The 13,751-nt window shown below is 33.3% G+C and overlaps 2 protein-coding genes across 3 annotated transcripts in view; one reads left to right on the plus strand and one right to left on the minus strand.

Annotated features, from left to right (window-relative positions):
• Positions 1–13,751, minus strand: part of LOC145726112 (uncharacterized) — a 134,741-nt gene that overhangs the window by 73,898 nt on the left and 47,092 nt on the right. For both annotated transcript variants that reach the window (XM_081975059.1, XM_081975058.1), the window contains exon 2: positions 13,224–13,255. The gene's annotated coding sequence lies outside the window, so the exon portion shown is untranslated. The remainder of the gene's footprint in view (positions 1–13,223; positions 13,256–13,751) is intronic.
• ImpL2 (Ecdysone-inducible gene L2) overlaps positions 1–13,751 on the plus strand; it is a 50,567-nt gene that overhangs the window by 1,763 nt on the left and 35,053 nt on the right. The gene's annotated exons all lie outside the window — the stretch shown is intronic.

Consider the following 13,751-nt stretch of genomic DNA (forward strand, 5'->3'; position numbering starts at 1 on the left):
TAGAACATATTCTGTTTAACACGACAAAACACACATTTGTAGCTATCGTTGAAGCTTCTTGATTAATTTTCTATTTCTTGTTTGAACATTGTTTTATATTTTTTCTTCTTGAACTTCATTAGATGCATCTTCACCAGGTTCAGTCTGTTCAATATTTTCATTTATCTCACGTCTATATCTTCATGTCCCATGAAGCTTTTCTTGGTTGGTTCCAGTGTTTTCGCATAGGCTTTGCGTCCAAAAATGTGTAAATTTGTCAGATCTCCTTCCATTCCACATTTCAATAGCATTTGATGTACTCCTTTTAACAAATACGTTTCAGTGTATACAGCCTCACCCAGAAATGCCTTATCTAAGTTTATCTCAGATTTAAGAGCCTTTTCCATACTCAAAAGATGAATAGTCAAACTCAAAAGATGGCTTTATACTATCTGGTTTGCTCTTTGGTGAAAGCAGTCTAACATTAAGGGAAGGATGATACAAACCTTCTTTGACTAGAGAATCTTTCATCATCATCAGGGCTTACACCGACATTTTGTGATTGAGGCGCCATCACAAACGGCATAAGGTGACCTCCAGCTTTGTTTAGGAGTTTAATAAACCAATTTTGTCTTCAAGTAACTGGATATTACTATAAAGCAGCTATTCCTTGCCTTTCAATTCTTGAATAATGTCCATCTTGCCTTTGATAACAATTTTCTTAGCCAACAGCAACTCGCGTATACTTTCACGCCTGCTAACCTTAATGCACAGGAAATATGATACCCTACTTCACAAATAACACATTTTGGAAACCAATTGACTGGCCAGAATTTTCAAACTTTTTGAGGATCATCTTCCTCAATGAGATCGGCCCCCCATGGCAGCACTAGAGGTAATTCTCGACCTCACACCGCTCCACATCATGGTGAGAAGAACTGCTTGGGAAGCACATCTCAGGTTGGATAAGGTCGGATTTAAAAGGAGAGCACACAGTGCAAGGGACTCACTGCCTAATGGCAGTGCACACCTCGCTGATCTCCCAACCGACGAAATCATCAGGAAGTTTAGTTTCGAAAAACAATTTCGAACGGAACTGAGCACCAAGAGAGATTGGAGCAGAGAATCCATTCAAACATTGGGAGAAAATACCATAATATGGTATACGGACGGATCTGAAACTCCCGAGGAGACTGGAGCAAGAGTCTACGGGTCCCGCAGCAAATACTCCCATGGGCCAGTTTCCTAGCATTTTTCAAGCTGAAATTCACGCCATAGAAATGTGTATTCAGTTTAACCTCGACAGGAAATACCGGAACAAGGAAATTGCAATCCTTTCCGATAGCCAAGCAGCCATCAAAGCGTTGAGCTCATCTAACATCAACTCGATGATGGTTCTGGATAGCAATGGCATGGTAAAGACTTCCAGGACCAAAGATTTCCTCGGCAATTTTAACCCAGCAAGATTGAAGACACTGATTCCCCTTAGGTGCTAGGCCTAGAAGAGGACAGTACCTGCAGGTTTTGCGGAGAAGAACCAGAAACACCCCACCACATCTTGCTGGAGTGTTATGCTGTACGCCACAGAAGATTAAACTCACTGGGAGTACCCCAGCTGACTGTGGAAGAAATACCTCGAACAGACCCACTCAAGATCCTGAAATTCCTAAAGGAACTAAATCTTGAAGGGCTGCTGTGAACCAGGAAACCTTGAGATAGCAGAAGAAGATGGGGTACAATAGATCTAATCAGGTCGCAGTACATCTGTCACCATCCACACCTACCATTACCATCATACCTCTAGCTTTGCACCATTCCATAAAGTTTTGATTTTTATATTCTCCTCCATTATCGCATCGTAATTTTGCCCAGCTGCCACTCCATATCTAATTCTCAGCTACTTCATTCTTGTGGCTCATTAGGTAAACTTTAGTGTAAGTCAACCATTATTGTCAAGAAACATCTGTTGCCATTCCAGGTTTCTGGTTCAATTAGACCACAAACATCACTATTGATCAGTTCTAAAAGTCTTACCACTCTGGTACTTGTAAGTGTTTAAAGTTTGCTTCGACAGTAAGCAAACTAATCATTTGGTCACATTTTACAGTATTTGAGATTTTAAAAAGTCTACTACTGTCTTTTTGATTTGGCAACACTGGTAATTTTAGAAACGACCACTTTATTTCTTCTTTTTCTTCAATTTTTAGTAATTTTATTTACTGATAATAACTTCCTGCTTAGCTCTGGAACATACAGTACATTTTCAAGAACACATTGGTTTGTTTCAATGAGTCCTTTACCCTCTGATGTTATAGATGCTAACACATCTGAACGATCTGGTAGTGAAGTGAACAGATTTTTATTGCTTGTCTTTTGCGAAGAAGCTCCAAAGTCGATGAAGAAGGTTGCTGTATTTGATTCTAAATCCATATCTTCACAAAGAAAAGCTATTTTGTTATGAGTTTCCTGTCAACCTCTATCCTGAATCTTTTGGAGGTACAATTGCTTTCTAGATGACTTTTTTTACATATTCTAGATGACCTTTTGTCACAATATGTCCCTCGTTGCCACATCTAAAGCATTTTCATCCAAATCTTCTTTTATCCCTATTTACTTGTGTTGTAGCTGAGCTTTAAAAGCCTTCGGGTTCGTACTGTTTCTTCAGACTTTCTTCTTCTCTAATCAGTCTGTTTGAAAGATTTTCAAGTATTTTAGATACCAACATCGGAGATATCTTGTCCAAGTACACTACATGCCAACTTTTCAATTTTGCTGATGCACTAAAATATCAGTTCAGTACAAAAGAACAAAAGTGTGTACTGTTTTGCCTTTAAAGATGAAAAAATATTCTCAGAAAGATTATTCTAGTAAATGTAGGCAACTAAACTGATATTGGTAGAATCGGTAGATTACTGAAATTCGTGTTTTTAAGGCAAATTTTAAACATAAAGTTATTCTAGAAAATTTAAGCTAACTAAACTGACATTTTTAGGCATGTAAACTGAATCAAATTCTGATTCTGACCTGTAGAAGAGAAAAAGTTTTAGATCTAACTGTAATTCAGCCATACCATAGTAATCTTGTTATACTATGGACATACTGAACTTAACAAAACTGCTTGGGTACCAAGTCAAGAAAGTGCATTTTCTCCTCTTTATGAAAATTTTGTTGCTTTTGCAAAAACTGCGTATGGTAAAAAATACCAGACAATGAATCAATCAAACATAAGGAGTTTAATACAGTTTTTGGTATTCCAATCACATTGAACCACACTAGACCGCTTGGTAACTAATTTTTTGTATTTTAATTGAACAAATTTACGCAATCTGGTGCAATAACCTTGCACTGATTAAAGAAAATTGAACAAAACTACAGTTCCTATTCCTATCTTGTATCCATATAAATGTCATTGTAAACTTGTATTAGTCTTGGCATTGAACGAAGAATTTTAATGTATCCGACTCGCTTGATAATAAAATATCGTGCATGCGTTTTCCTATGCCTACAGAATTAAAGCAAAACGTTATCAAAAAATGTAATTTTCCCATCTTAAACATTTCGGAAATAACCGATAAACTTTAACCTCGACTTCCCCCATTGTGGCTTCTAGAAAGTGTTTAGTGCGTAAGCGGTATTGCCCACAAAAAAAAAACGGAACAGCAACAATTCTAGAAAAAATTGATAACCCCAAATGTTGCGCAACATTTCAAGAGACAATCTTCAATAATCATTCCTTGAGGTCAGTGTTAATTCGAGACATTATTTTCTAATAAATGACTTAATTATGCTGTTCCCAGGCAGCGTGCAACTAAATAGTAATTGAATCACATGAATGATTGCTCGATCGACCATCTGGCCATTCGACTATTTGCTGACGTAGATGGTATCAAGTGTCGCGAATCACATGATTATGCACTCTGTGTTCAATCTGGATGATGGGAACGAATAAGTGCTTAAGTAGGGCAAAACTGTTGAAAACTTGATATGTGACCTTATAAAGTCCACCTGTTTAATTAAACGTTTTTAGACAGAGAATCACTCACAGTGATTTATGGCTAGACTAGTCTAGAATGATGCTTGCCAATATTGCAATCATTTCCTCTTTATCTTATTTTATTTTATACAGGGTGGTCCAGTTTTAAATGTCAATAATTCACCAATCCATAGCCAATTACAAAATAAGTTGACATGCATTATGTAATTTTCCTGAAAAATGATTCCTAAGGAAAATACAGTCCAAAAAATCGGTTTTTTGTCATAACTGTCAAACCGTTGGAGCAATTTTGATCAAATTTGGAACACATTCTCCAGTAGCCTAGATACAGGAAGATGGTTTTAATGTTTTTGCCTTCTACGTCTCTAGATATTTTTCAAAAATTACGTGTTTTTTTTAATTTCATTGTTTACGATGAAAAAGAAATTATCTCTTATAAAATTCTGATTTGAAACTTCCTTTGCGATATAATTCATTTATTACTTTCAAAGACCCAAAACTAACCCAACCCAACTTAAAAATTGTCTTGGAAACAGAAAATTCACTTAAGAAGCTTAAAAAAATTAATTGTAGCTAGTTTTCATAGTTTCCAGACAAACTGAAAGACTTTAGTTTTGAAAATTGACTGAGAAAAGATAAAAATTGATTTCAAAAGCTTAAAAATTGTGTTTGTTTTCATGCAAATTGAGAGACTTTAATATTGAAAATTGATTTGTACTTGTAGGCATAAAAAACTACTTTTTCTAGAATTTTTTACTACAAATTCATACAATTAAACCTTAAAAATTAACTTGAACACCAAAAAGTGACTATGAACTAATGAAAAGTAACATCAGAAGCTTAAAATTTGCATTGGAAGTAAGTTTTCATAATTTTAAGACAAATTTCAATATTTTATTTTTGAAAACAGTCTTAGATAGAGGACATTGACATTAGATTCATGAAAATGGTCTTGAAAACTAACTTTTCTTGCTTTTAACTTTGCTTTTAATTTTCTCAAAATTCTGGACTATTTTTAGTGTTTCAAAACTGCTTTCAGCTTGGAAAATCGAGTTTCAAGACTATCTTTACCAAGTTATTGACACAGCAAACTTAAAAACAATTTTCACATTCTTCATAGACTTAAAATGGCATTCCAAGCTTTGTCACTATTCAATCGACTTCTAGACACCTCAGTGCTAAAAATTCGAGTATTTCTTAAAAATCTAGATTGTTTTTAGTGCTTTAAGGCTGTTTTCAGTACCTCAAATCGAGTTTCAAGACTATCTTTACAAAGTTTTTGACTTATCAGGTCTAAAAGCCAATTTGTACACTTTCCACAGTCTTGAAAATGTTATTTCAAGCTTCTTCAGTATTAAATTGACTTCTACACTCATCATAGGTGCAATAAATTGTAGCATCTTTAAGAAATTCAGACTGTTTTTAGTGCTTTTTAAGACTGAAAAATCGAGTTTAAGAATATTTCCAAAAGTCAAGTTTCTTCAGTAATAAAAGTAAAAAAATTTGGTACCAAATGCTACGATATTAGTCTTGAGAACTAATAGTCCTGAAAATAGACTTTTGGACTCTTTTTAGTCCTAGTAAAGTCAGTTCTAGCTTTAAAAGTTAACTTTTAGATTATCTTTAGAAGTAAAAAATGAGTTTCATGCACAATACAATCTTTGTCTTAATTTCCGGACTGTTTTTAGTTCTTGAAATCCAGTTTCAGACACTCGACCAGGATGGCAGTTTGAGAAAACCAATTATAAGACTATCTCTAGTAGGAAATAGCAAGTTTTTAGATTATTTGGTACAAATTTGGACTCTCACAGTCTTGAATGTTCAGTTTTACACTATAAAACGATTTTTTAAATTGAAATTTGAAGGACTGTAGGTTCCTTAGGAAACGCTTTTCAGAAAAATTACATAATGCAAGTCAACTTATTTTTTGATTGGCTATCGAATGATGAATTATTGACACTTAAAACTGGACCGCCCTGTATATTCCTACAGATCTGTGTTTCTATCTAGACAATCATTTCTCTCTCTGTGTTTTTCTTTTTTCCTCTTAATTTATTCCCATTTTTGCTTCGCACCCCCTTGTCTATGTGTGTAAATATTCACTTACTTACTTTCTTCTTTACTATTGTATACAGTTTCTTTACTCGTTTTTTATATTCTGCCTGGTCCTCTCGTATGCATTTTTAGTATTTTCTGTTCTGAATAGCATGTGTTCCTTTTTACAACCTTTTGTTTTGCTTTCCTTTTTCCTCGCACACACCTTCGACTATATTCAATCACCGGTTTCTCTCTCTGTCTCATACCCAATTCTAATAATTTGCAATAAAAATTACAAGTAAAAAGAACTAATTGACATTTGACGTTTTACAAAATTATTGAATATAAAGTGAAACTTGAATGCAGAGAAGTAACGAAAACTTTCCTCCCTTATAGTTCAGTTCAACATTTTGACGTTTATAGTAGCAGAACTTTATAGAGATTTAGTTTAGACTGTGATATTGTGAACCTAATAATGTCACATTCAAATCTCAGCAGCGTAAGTTATCTTTCATTTTGATTCAAATTAGCTTGAAATAAGTAACAATAATAATTCCCAATAACACCTAAGTAATAAAAAAAAAATAAAAATAAAGAAAAATGCGTGCAATGATTTTACCGAAAGTAGATATCAACTGATGCTTGTTTTGAATGGGACACCCTGTATATTTTAGCAATCTTCGGCGAAATATGTCAAATTCTTCTGTATACGTTTCTGAGATAATTACGATTTTATGTGAAATTTTATATTTTTCAAAACAATTTTACACATATCAGAAAACGTTTTTATTTTTGTTTTTGTGTTTTGTCCCGTTAAACAAGGTTTGTTCTAACTAGTGGGTGTAAAAAAACGTCAAAATTATGATACTGGGTGGTCAAAAAATCAGTTCTAAGTAAAAGTAGAAGCTAGAAGCTGTCAAAGTCAGTCAAAACTGTATTTACAGTCAAATAACTCCCTGTAAATAACTCGTTTATTTGCCAACACTTTGTATAGACTTTTATATGTCAATAGATAGAGAATAAAATGGGATTTTCAAAAATATGTGTTTATAGGTTTATTATTTTATAGGTTGCCTCTTTGGCCGCCAGAGAGAGCTCTAAACTAAATATTTTCCATGACATGTGCATTTTTTTGTTCAATCAATAACTAGCTTATTTGTAACATTTTGTATAAACTTTTATGTTAATGGATGGCTTGTGAAATAAGCTTTCCATCGACGTATAAAAATTGATTGGTTAGTGGTACGGTTTGGCCGCTACAGAGCGTTAAAATTTTTAAAAATAAAATTCATTCTTTGTTGTTTTCCAGCAAATTTCTTTGAAATTACCAAACTTTAAATATTTTTAAATTTGAATGCTAGATGTATAGAAAAAAAAATTAACGGATGTCATTGTGGTATAAATTTGTTTGAAGTAAATCGTTGTCCTAATGGGTTTTGTCATAAGAACTAGAAGCTGTAGCAAGCGAAAATAGACCATAATATCTTTTTTTTTTATTAAGCAAAATAAGAAGTTATGCTGATCCTTTGATGTTATTGTACTTCAAATTTGCTTGAAAAGTGTGGGTGTCTTAATGGGTCTTGTCATAAGAACTAAAAGTAGTACCATCAAGCTAAAATAAACCATAATAACTATTTTTTGGAAAAAAGTTGTAGTTTGTGTAGTTTTCTGAAGGTTTACATTTTATGAACTTTAAATGCCTATTTCTCTGACAGAAAATACAAGCACAAACCTTTTTATTAACAAAAAATAACCCAAATAAGTACCTAGGTACTTTTGACTAATTTGTGTAAAATACCAATGACTGATAAACCGTAGAATTTTGACAGTATTTTTTCAAGAAAAATGTCACTTTATACCACAAAATTTGTGTATACTTTTTGAAATTCAATATCTCGGTAACATGAGGAGCCAGAGAGGCCATTTTTAACTCGTTTTGTAGTATTTTTTATGCTTTTTCGAATGGCGTTGGAACGAAGTTCCTGCGAATTTAAATAACATAGCTACGATATTTCAAAAAGTAAAAAAATAGAATTTTTGTTAAAAGTGCAGTTTTTGGCAAATTTTTATTTTGCTCCATAAGGGTTCCAATGCACAACAAAAGGCATATTTACACCAAAGAACCTTAAATTAAGTAAAATAAGCACAAAAAGAGCACTTTAAAATTTTTCACTTTTCCAAAAATATTGAAAGAATAGTATTAGAGGTATTTTTTAAGCACTTTTTGAAATTCAATATCCCGGTAACATGAGGAGCTAGAGAAGCCATTTTTAACTCGTTTTGTAGTATTTTTTATGCTTTATTGAATGACGTTGGAACGAAGTTTAAATAACAGAGCTACGATATTTCAAAAAGTAAAAAAATTAATTTTTTGTCAAAAGTGCAGTTTTGGCAAATTTTTATTTTGCTCCATAAGGGTTCCAATGCACAACAAAGGGCATATTTACACCAAAGAAACTTAAATTAAGTTAAATAAGCACAAAAAAAGCACTTTAAAATTTGTCACTTTTCAAAAAAATTGAAAGAATAGAGGTGTTTTTTAAGCACTTTTTGAAATTCAATATCTCGGTAACATGAGGAGCTAGAGAGGCCATTTTTAACTCGTTTTTTTGTTATTTTCTATGCTTTTTCGAATGACGTTGGAACGAAGTTCCGGCGAATTTAAATAAAAGAGCTACGATATCTGGTATGTCCATGTTTACAGTCGGTTTTAGGACATCCTATAGAAATAACCGTAGATCACATGTATCCATTAATTTTCATTTTAAAATGAACGATTACGATTAATACGAACACAATACTCATAAATTAATCATTGAATTACATCATGATTTTTTATTGTGTGTAAAAATGCATGGTTGAATTACCATTCAAATCACTCGTTAATTTGCATTATTACCATGCTTGATATTCAGTTGTTATAACTTAACTAAGTATTGTATTTTGTTCAGAATTCCACTAATAGTTTTGTTAACTAAAACTAAATCAACTTTTTGACATAAATGGCAAAATATGTCTCTTTTACATCTTCTTCTCTTCTTAATCCGCCGTCTCCAGCCGGAGGTTGGCGATCCAATTGGCAATCATTATTCTGGATCTAGCAGCTCTGAAGATGTCAATTGTGGTACATCCAAACCAGCTTCTTAAGTCTTTCAGCCAGGAGTTTTGTCTTCTGCCCACTGATCTTTTTCCTTAACGATCAGCATCAGTTCTTTTGATTTTCCCATCCGCGCAAGGACTTCCAAGTTGGTGATTCTCTGCACCCACGATATTCTTAACATACGGCGGTATAAATACATCTCAAAAGCGTCCAGCTTTTTCTCTGTAGTCGCATCGAGAGTCCATCCTTCACTACCATATAACAAAGTTGAAAATATATAACATCTGATCATGCGCATTCTAAGTTCTAGGCTCAGTTCGGATCACGTGAAAAATTGCTTCATATCAATAAATGTTTTTCTGGCCTGCTCAATTCGTGCTTTTATTTCGATCTTGGAGTCGGTCAGATTATCTGCCAGCACAACGCAGTCGTCGGCGCATCTCAGATTGTTAACAATGACTGCATTGATTTTGATTCCTCTTTGGTGATTGGATACATTGATTTTGAAACAGAAGTGGTGATAGGATACAGCCCTGCCTCACTCCCCTTTTTATTATGACTGCCTCTGATTGCTCAACTTTAACTTCTGCCGTTTGATGCCAGATAACTGTGAAATGAATACGGTTTCTTCTTTGTCTATTCCCGTAGCTTGAAGAATCTCTATTAGTTTGTTAACCCAGTCAAACGCTTTTTTGTAGTCAAAGAAACATGCATATACATTCACGATCATATCTCTGCATCTTTGAGTTAAGACGTTCAAAGAGAACAGTGCCTCCCATGCACCCACACCATTCCGAAATCCCTTCAGAACATGAGACACATTGTCACACTTTGATGCGTTGTTTTTCTTTGGGATAAACGTTGACTTGAGCCAATCTGTGGGTATAATGCCAGTTTTATAAACAGTGTTAAGTAATGAAGATAATATGTTCAGTCCGGCTCCTTCTTCGTCTGCTATAAGTTTTAATACTTCTGCGTGAGTCCCATCTGAACCAGTTGCTTTTCTGTCCTTTTGGGCTTTTGTAGCATGTATTACTTCTTCTTTTGTTATATCGGGTCCTTTTTCATTTATTTGATCATTCGTTATCATATATTGTCATTAAACAGGTCTTCGATATATTCTCTCCATCTCTTAAGTTTCACTCAATTCTCAATCAATCAATTCTTTGACTTTCTTGTGTAAGTTAAAAGAGTCTTTTACTTTGGAGTTTTTCGATTTCAGAACATTTCTCTGATAGCCACTTTTCTTTAGCTTCTTTGCACTTGTTCTTAACTGCCCTGTCAAGTTTTTTGTAGTTCACTGGATTTTGTTTTTGTGTCCTCCTCTCTGACATTAGATCTAATATTTCAGGAGTCATCCACACTCTTTTACATATTTCTGTTCTTTTCCCTGTAGTTTGCTGGATCAATCATAGCGAAATGTATAAATAGAACTGAAGGACCGAATAAAAATACAAACAACTTTCACTTGGAGAGTGTTTCGAGTCGCACAAACAAGATAGAGTATTATCGCGTACTATTCAGTAGAGTCGCGTGTCCCAATGATAAACACCATCAATCGTCATAAATGATAAAATGGAACTAGTAAATATTATTATCCTGTTTACGCACGTTGACGTGGAGGTGTGGCACAATTTAAAGTGGACAAACACGATTACAAGCACAAACCTCAAATTCTTCCCTTTTTTATCTCGAAGATGATGATGATTTCTTCAATTCTGCGGTTATTCCGGTAGAAAAAGAAGACACCGTTCGTTCACGCTTTGATTTAAGCAAAAATCGCAAAGTCACAAGGAAAATACGATTTTTTTTCTACGTCGGTATATGCAAATGTGCATTTCAAGGTGATTCGGGTGTCGTCTAAGTGAGACGGTTACGTCAGCTAATTACATAAATAATGCGACTTGTTTTAAGCTCGATTTAACAGGAATGCAACGAGACAACACCTGCTCTTAATCCAGACGGGAAAGTGTAATTTGGATCAGTCCGAACTGGTCCAGAAGCTCAAAATCAAGCTCGAAAATTGCTCAAGAAGCTATTCGAATTCGTGCGGTTAGAAAAACCACTTTGACTAACTGAACTAGCTATGACGTTTAATGACACGCTTATAGTCATCTGACAGCTGTCAAAAATTAAGCAGTTGTGACGTTAAATGTCTGTTTAAGACGTTAAGTTTGACAGTCATGACACTTTGCAGCGTGGCTTACTGTCAGGTGACACATGATACAACTATTATAAAATTCATCCAGTTGCAAGTTGTATTATAGCTTCGTAGAGTTCAATTTAACAGTAGTGACATTAAGAGACATTTTGTTTTTTTTTACGTCACCTGACAGCTGTCAAAAATCACGCAGCTGGGACGTCCAAAATAGTTCTACCGCTTGGATAAATCACACTGTACAGGGTGCTGCATTTTCGATGGTTTTACGGGGTACAGAGAAAACGGTAATAGATAGAAAAAAAGTAGCATACGTGTTCTGATCTCTTTTTCTGAGCTGAGATGACTGGCGAAGAGTGGGCTGCGCAAACTTCTTTTGTTTCAAAGATACGGGGGGCTTTTGAAAAATTGTCATTTTAGAACCTCCTCTGTATTTCATTTGCTATTAAAGTTATCAAAAAAGGAAAAACGGTTTCCGGTAGAAGTTTTGACGTAGAATCCAATGGGGTAGTCAGTTTTTTCCTATTACGTTTAGTTTCTGACATATGACAGTAAATTATATTTTTTTAAATAGAACACCCTATATATTTTTAGTTCATTTAATTCTGTTGATTTTTACTTTTTCAACGGTGTATTAAAACATATAAGTTTGTAAACGTTAATCTTGGTAATTAGAAAAAAGCGTTTCCTTAACAAAAAAGTGCTAAATAATATGTATAAAAATACCCACAGTCGAAACAAAATTTGGCTATGTTCATATTAACATGTTACATTTCGTTTATAAACAGTTTTTTCAACTTCCACCTTAAAAATAGTAGAAAATAGAAATAGCCACTTTTCTTATTAAAGTGACGGTAGAACTGTTTGTAACTTAGATTTTTAATAAGATTTATTTAAAATATTTAATTTTCTGATGTGTTAGTTTATATAATTTCCGATTTTGTTTGGTATTTTAGATATTAGCCTTTTTTTAGCTTAGCAAAGGTTTTTTGTAACAGGATTAACCTCTACAAACTTATATGTTGTAATACACCGTTGAAAAGGTAAAAATCAACAGAATTAAATGACGTGAAAAAATGTAACTTACTGTCATATATCAGAAACTAAACGGAATAGAAAAAAACTGACTACGCCATTGGATTCTATATGAAAACTTCTACCGGGAACCGTTCTTCCTTTTTTGATAACTTAAGAGCAACTGAAATACTGAAGAGGTTCAAAAATTACCAATTTTCGAAAACCCCCCGTATCTTTGAAACAAAAGTGTCTCAGGTCACTGGAGAAAGGATTTTGACAGTTATGACAGCTGTCACGTGACTTAAAAAAAGTATAAAACTCGTATACGTCAGAACTGTCAAATTTGGCTCCATGGAGCTAGACTGCCTACAGTATCTACTTCGTATTTTATAATTACCAAAATACTTCAAATTCCGTTTGTTGTTGAATTGTTGCTTTTGACGTGCATTTATCAGACTTTTCGTCATCATTTTCCTAAATTGTCTTAAAATTCCTGATTTTTTTAGCATTTTTACCAAAAATAATTTAGGCACAGCCTTAATACAGTAGATTAATCCAAAAACTTTATTCGTCAATTTCAAAGGGTTTTTGAAACAAAATTACAACTTTTACAGATTTCCTACTAAAACCTCTTCAAAAATCTAAATTTAAGGTTAAGGTTTTGATTTTTTAGGTCAGTACAAATTTTTTCTATTAAAATTTCATTCTACTGTTTCAGGAAACGTTTGCATCAAAATGGCGCACTCAAAATCATCAGCATCAAAAAAGTGTTAACAAAATAATATTTGTTAACAAATTCTTCATTAAAAATCTAAATTACTCTAATTTGTAACATACAAAATATATTTTTGTTTTATTTGAAATTGAACACTTTTCTTAATAAAAAGTTAAACTTTTGCGGAATGTGAATAGATTCTCATACCAATTTGTTTGCTTACATGTTCTTTGCTGAACCAGGACAATCTGCAACCTTAAAAATAAAAAGTAAATCACTTCCTTTCTGAGTAAATAATGTACGTTACAGACTTGAATTATTGAAAAAAATAAAGAAATTATTAAAATGTTTGTAAACATAACAATGTTTTGGCGAATATAAAATGTATTATTCCTAAAGTACTAATTATAAATTTGTTTTCATCATGCTCTGTTTTCAAATAAGACACCATTTTGATAACAACGTGTGTTTGTAATGAAATTTTCAGAAATTCCGACAAAAACATGCGTATTTATAAGAAAAACAGCAGTAAACAAATTACGTTTTAAAATTAATTTAAAGTTTGTCATTTTGTTTTTAGTTTTTATTGTTGATTATACAGGGTGGTCCAGTTTTAAGTGTCAATAATTCACCATTTGATAGCTAATCAAAAAATAAGTTGACTTGCATTGTGTCATTTTTCTGAAACACGTTTCCTAAGGAAGATATAGTCTAAAAACGTGCTTTTTACTATTAGGAATGGTCTTATGAT

This window comes from Ips typographus, linkage group LG3 (genome assembly GCF_016097725.1).
Source record: "Ips typographus isolate SLU linkage group LG3, UJ_Ityp_2.0, whole genome shotgun sequence".
In the NCBI taxonomy this organism is placed as follows: domain Eukaryota; kingdom Metazoa; phylum Arthropoda; class Insecta; order Coleoptera; family Curculionidae; genus Ips; species Ips typographus.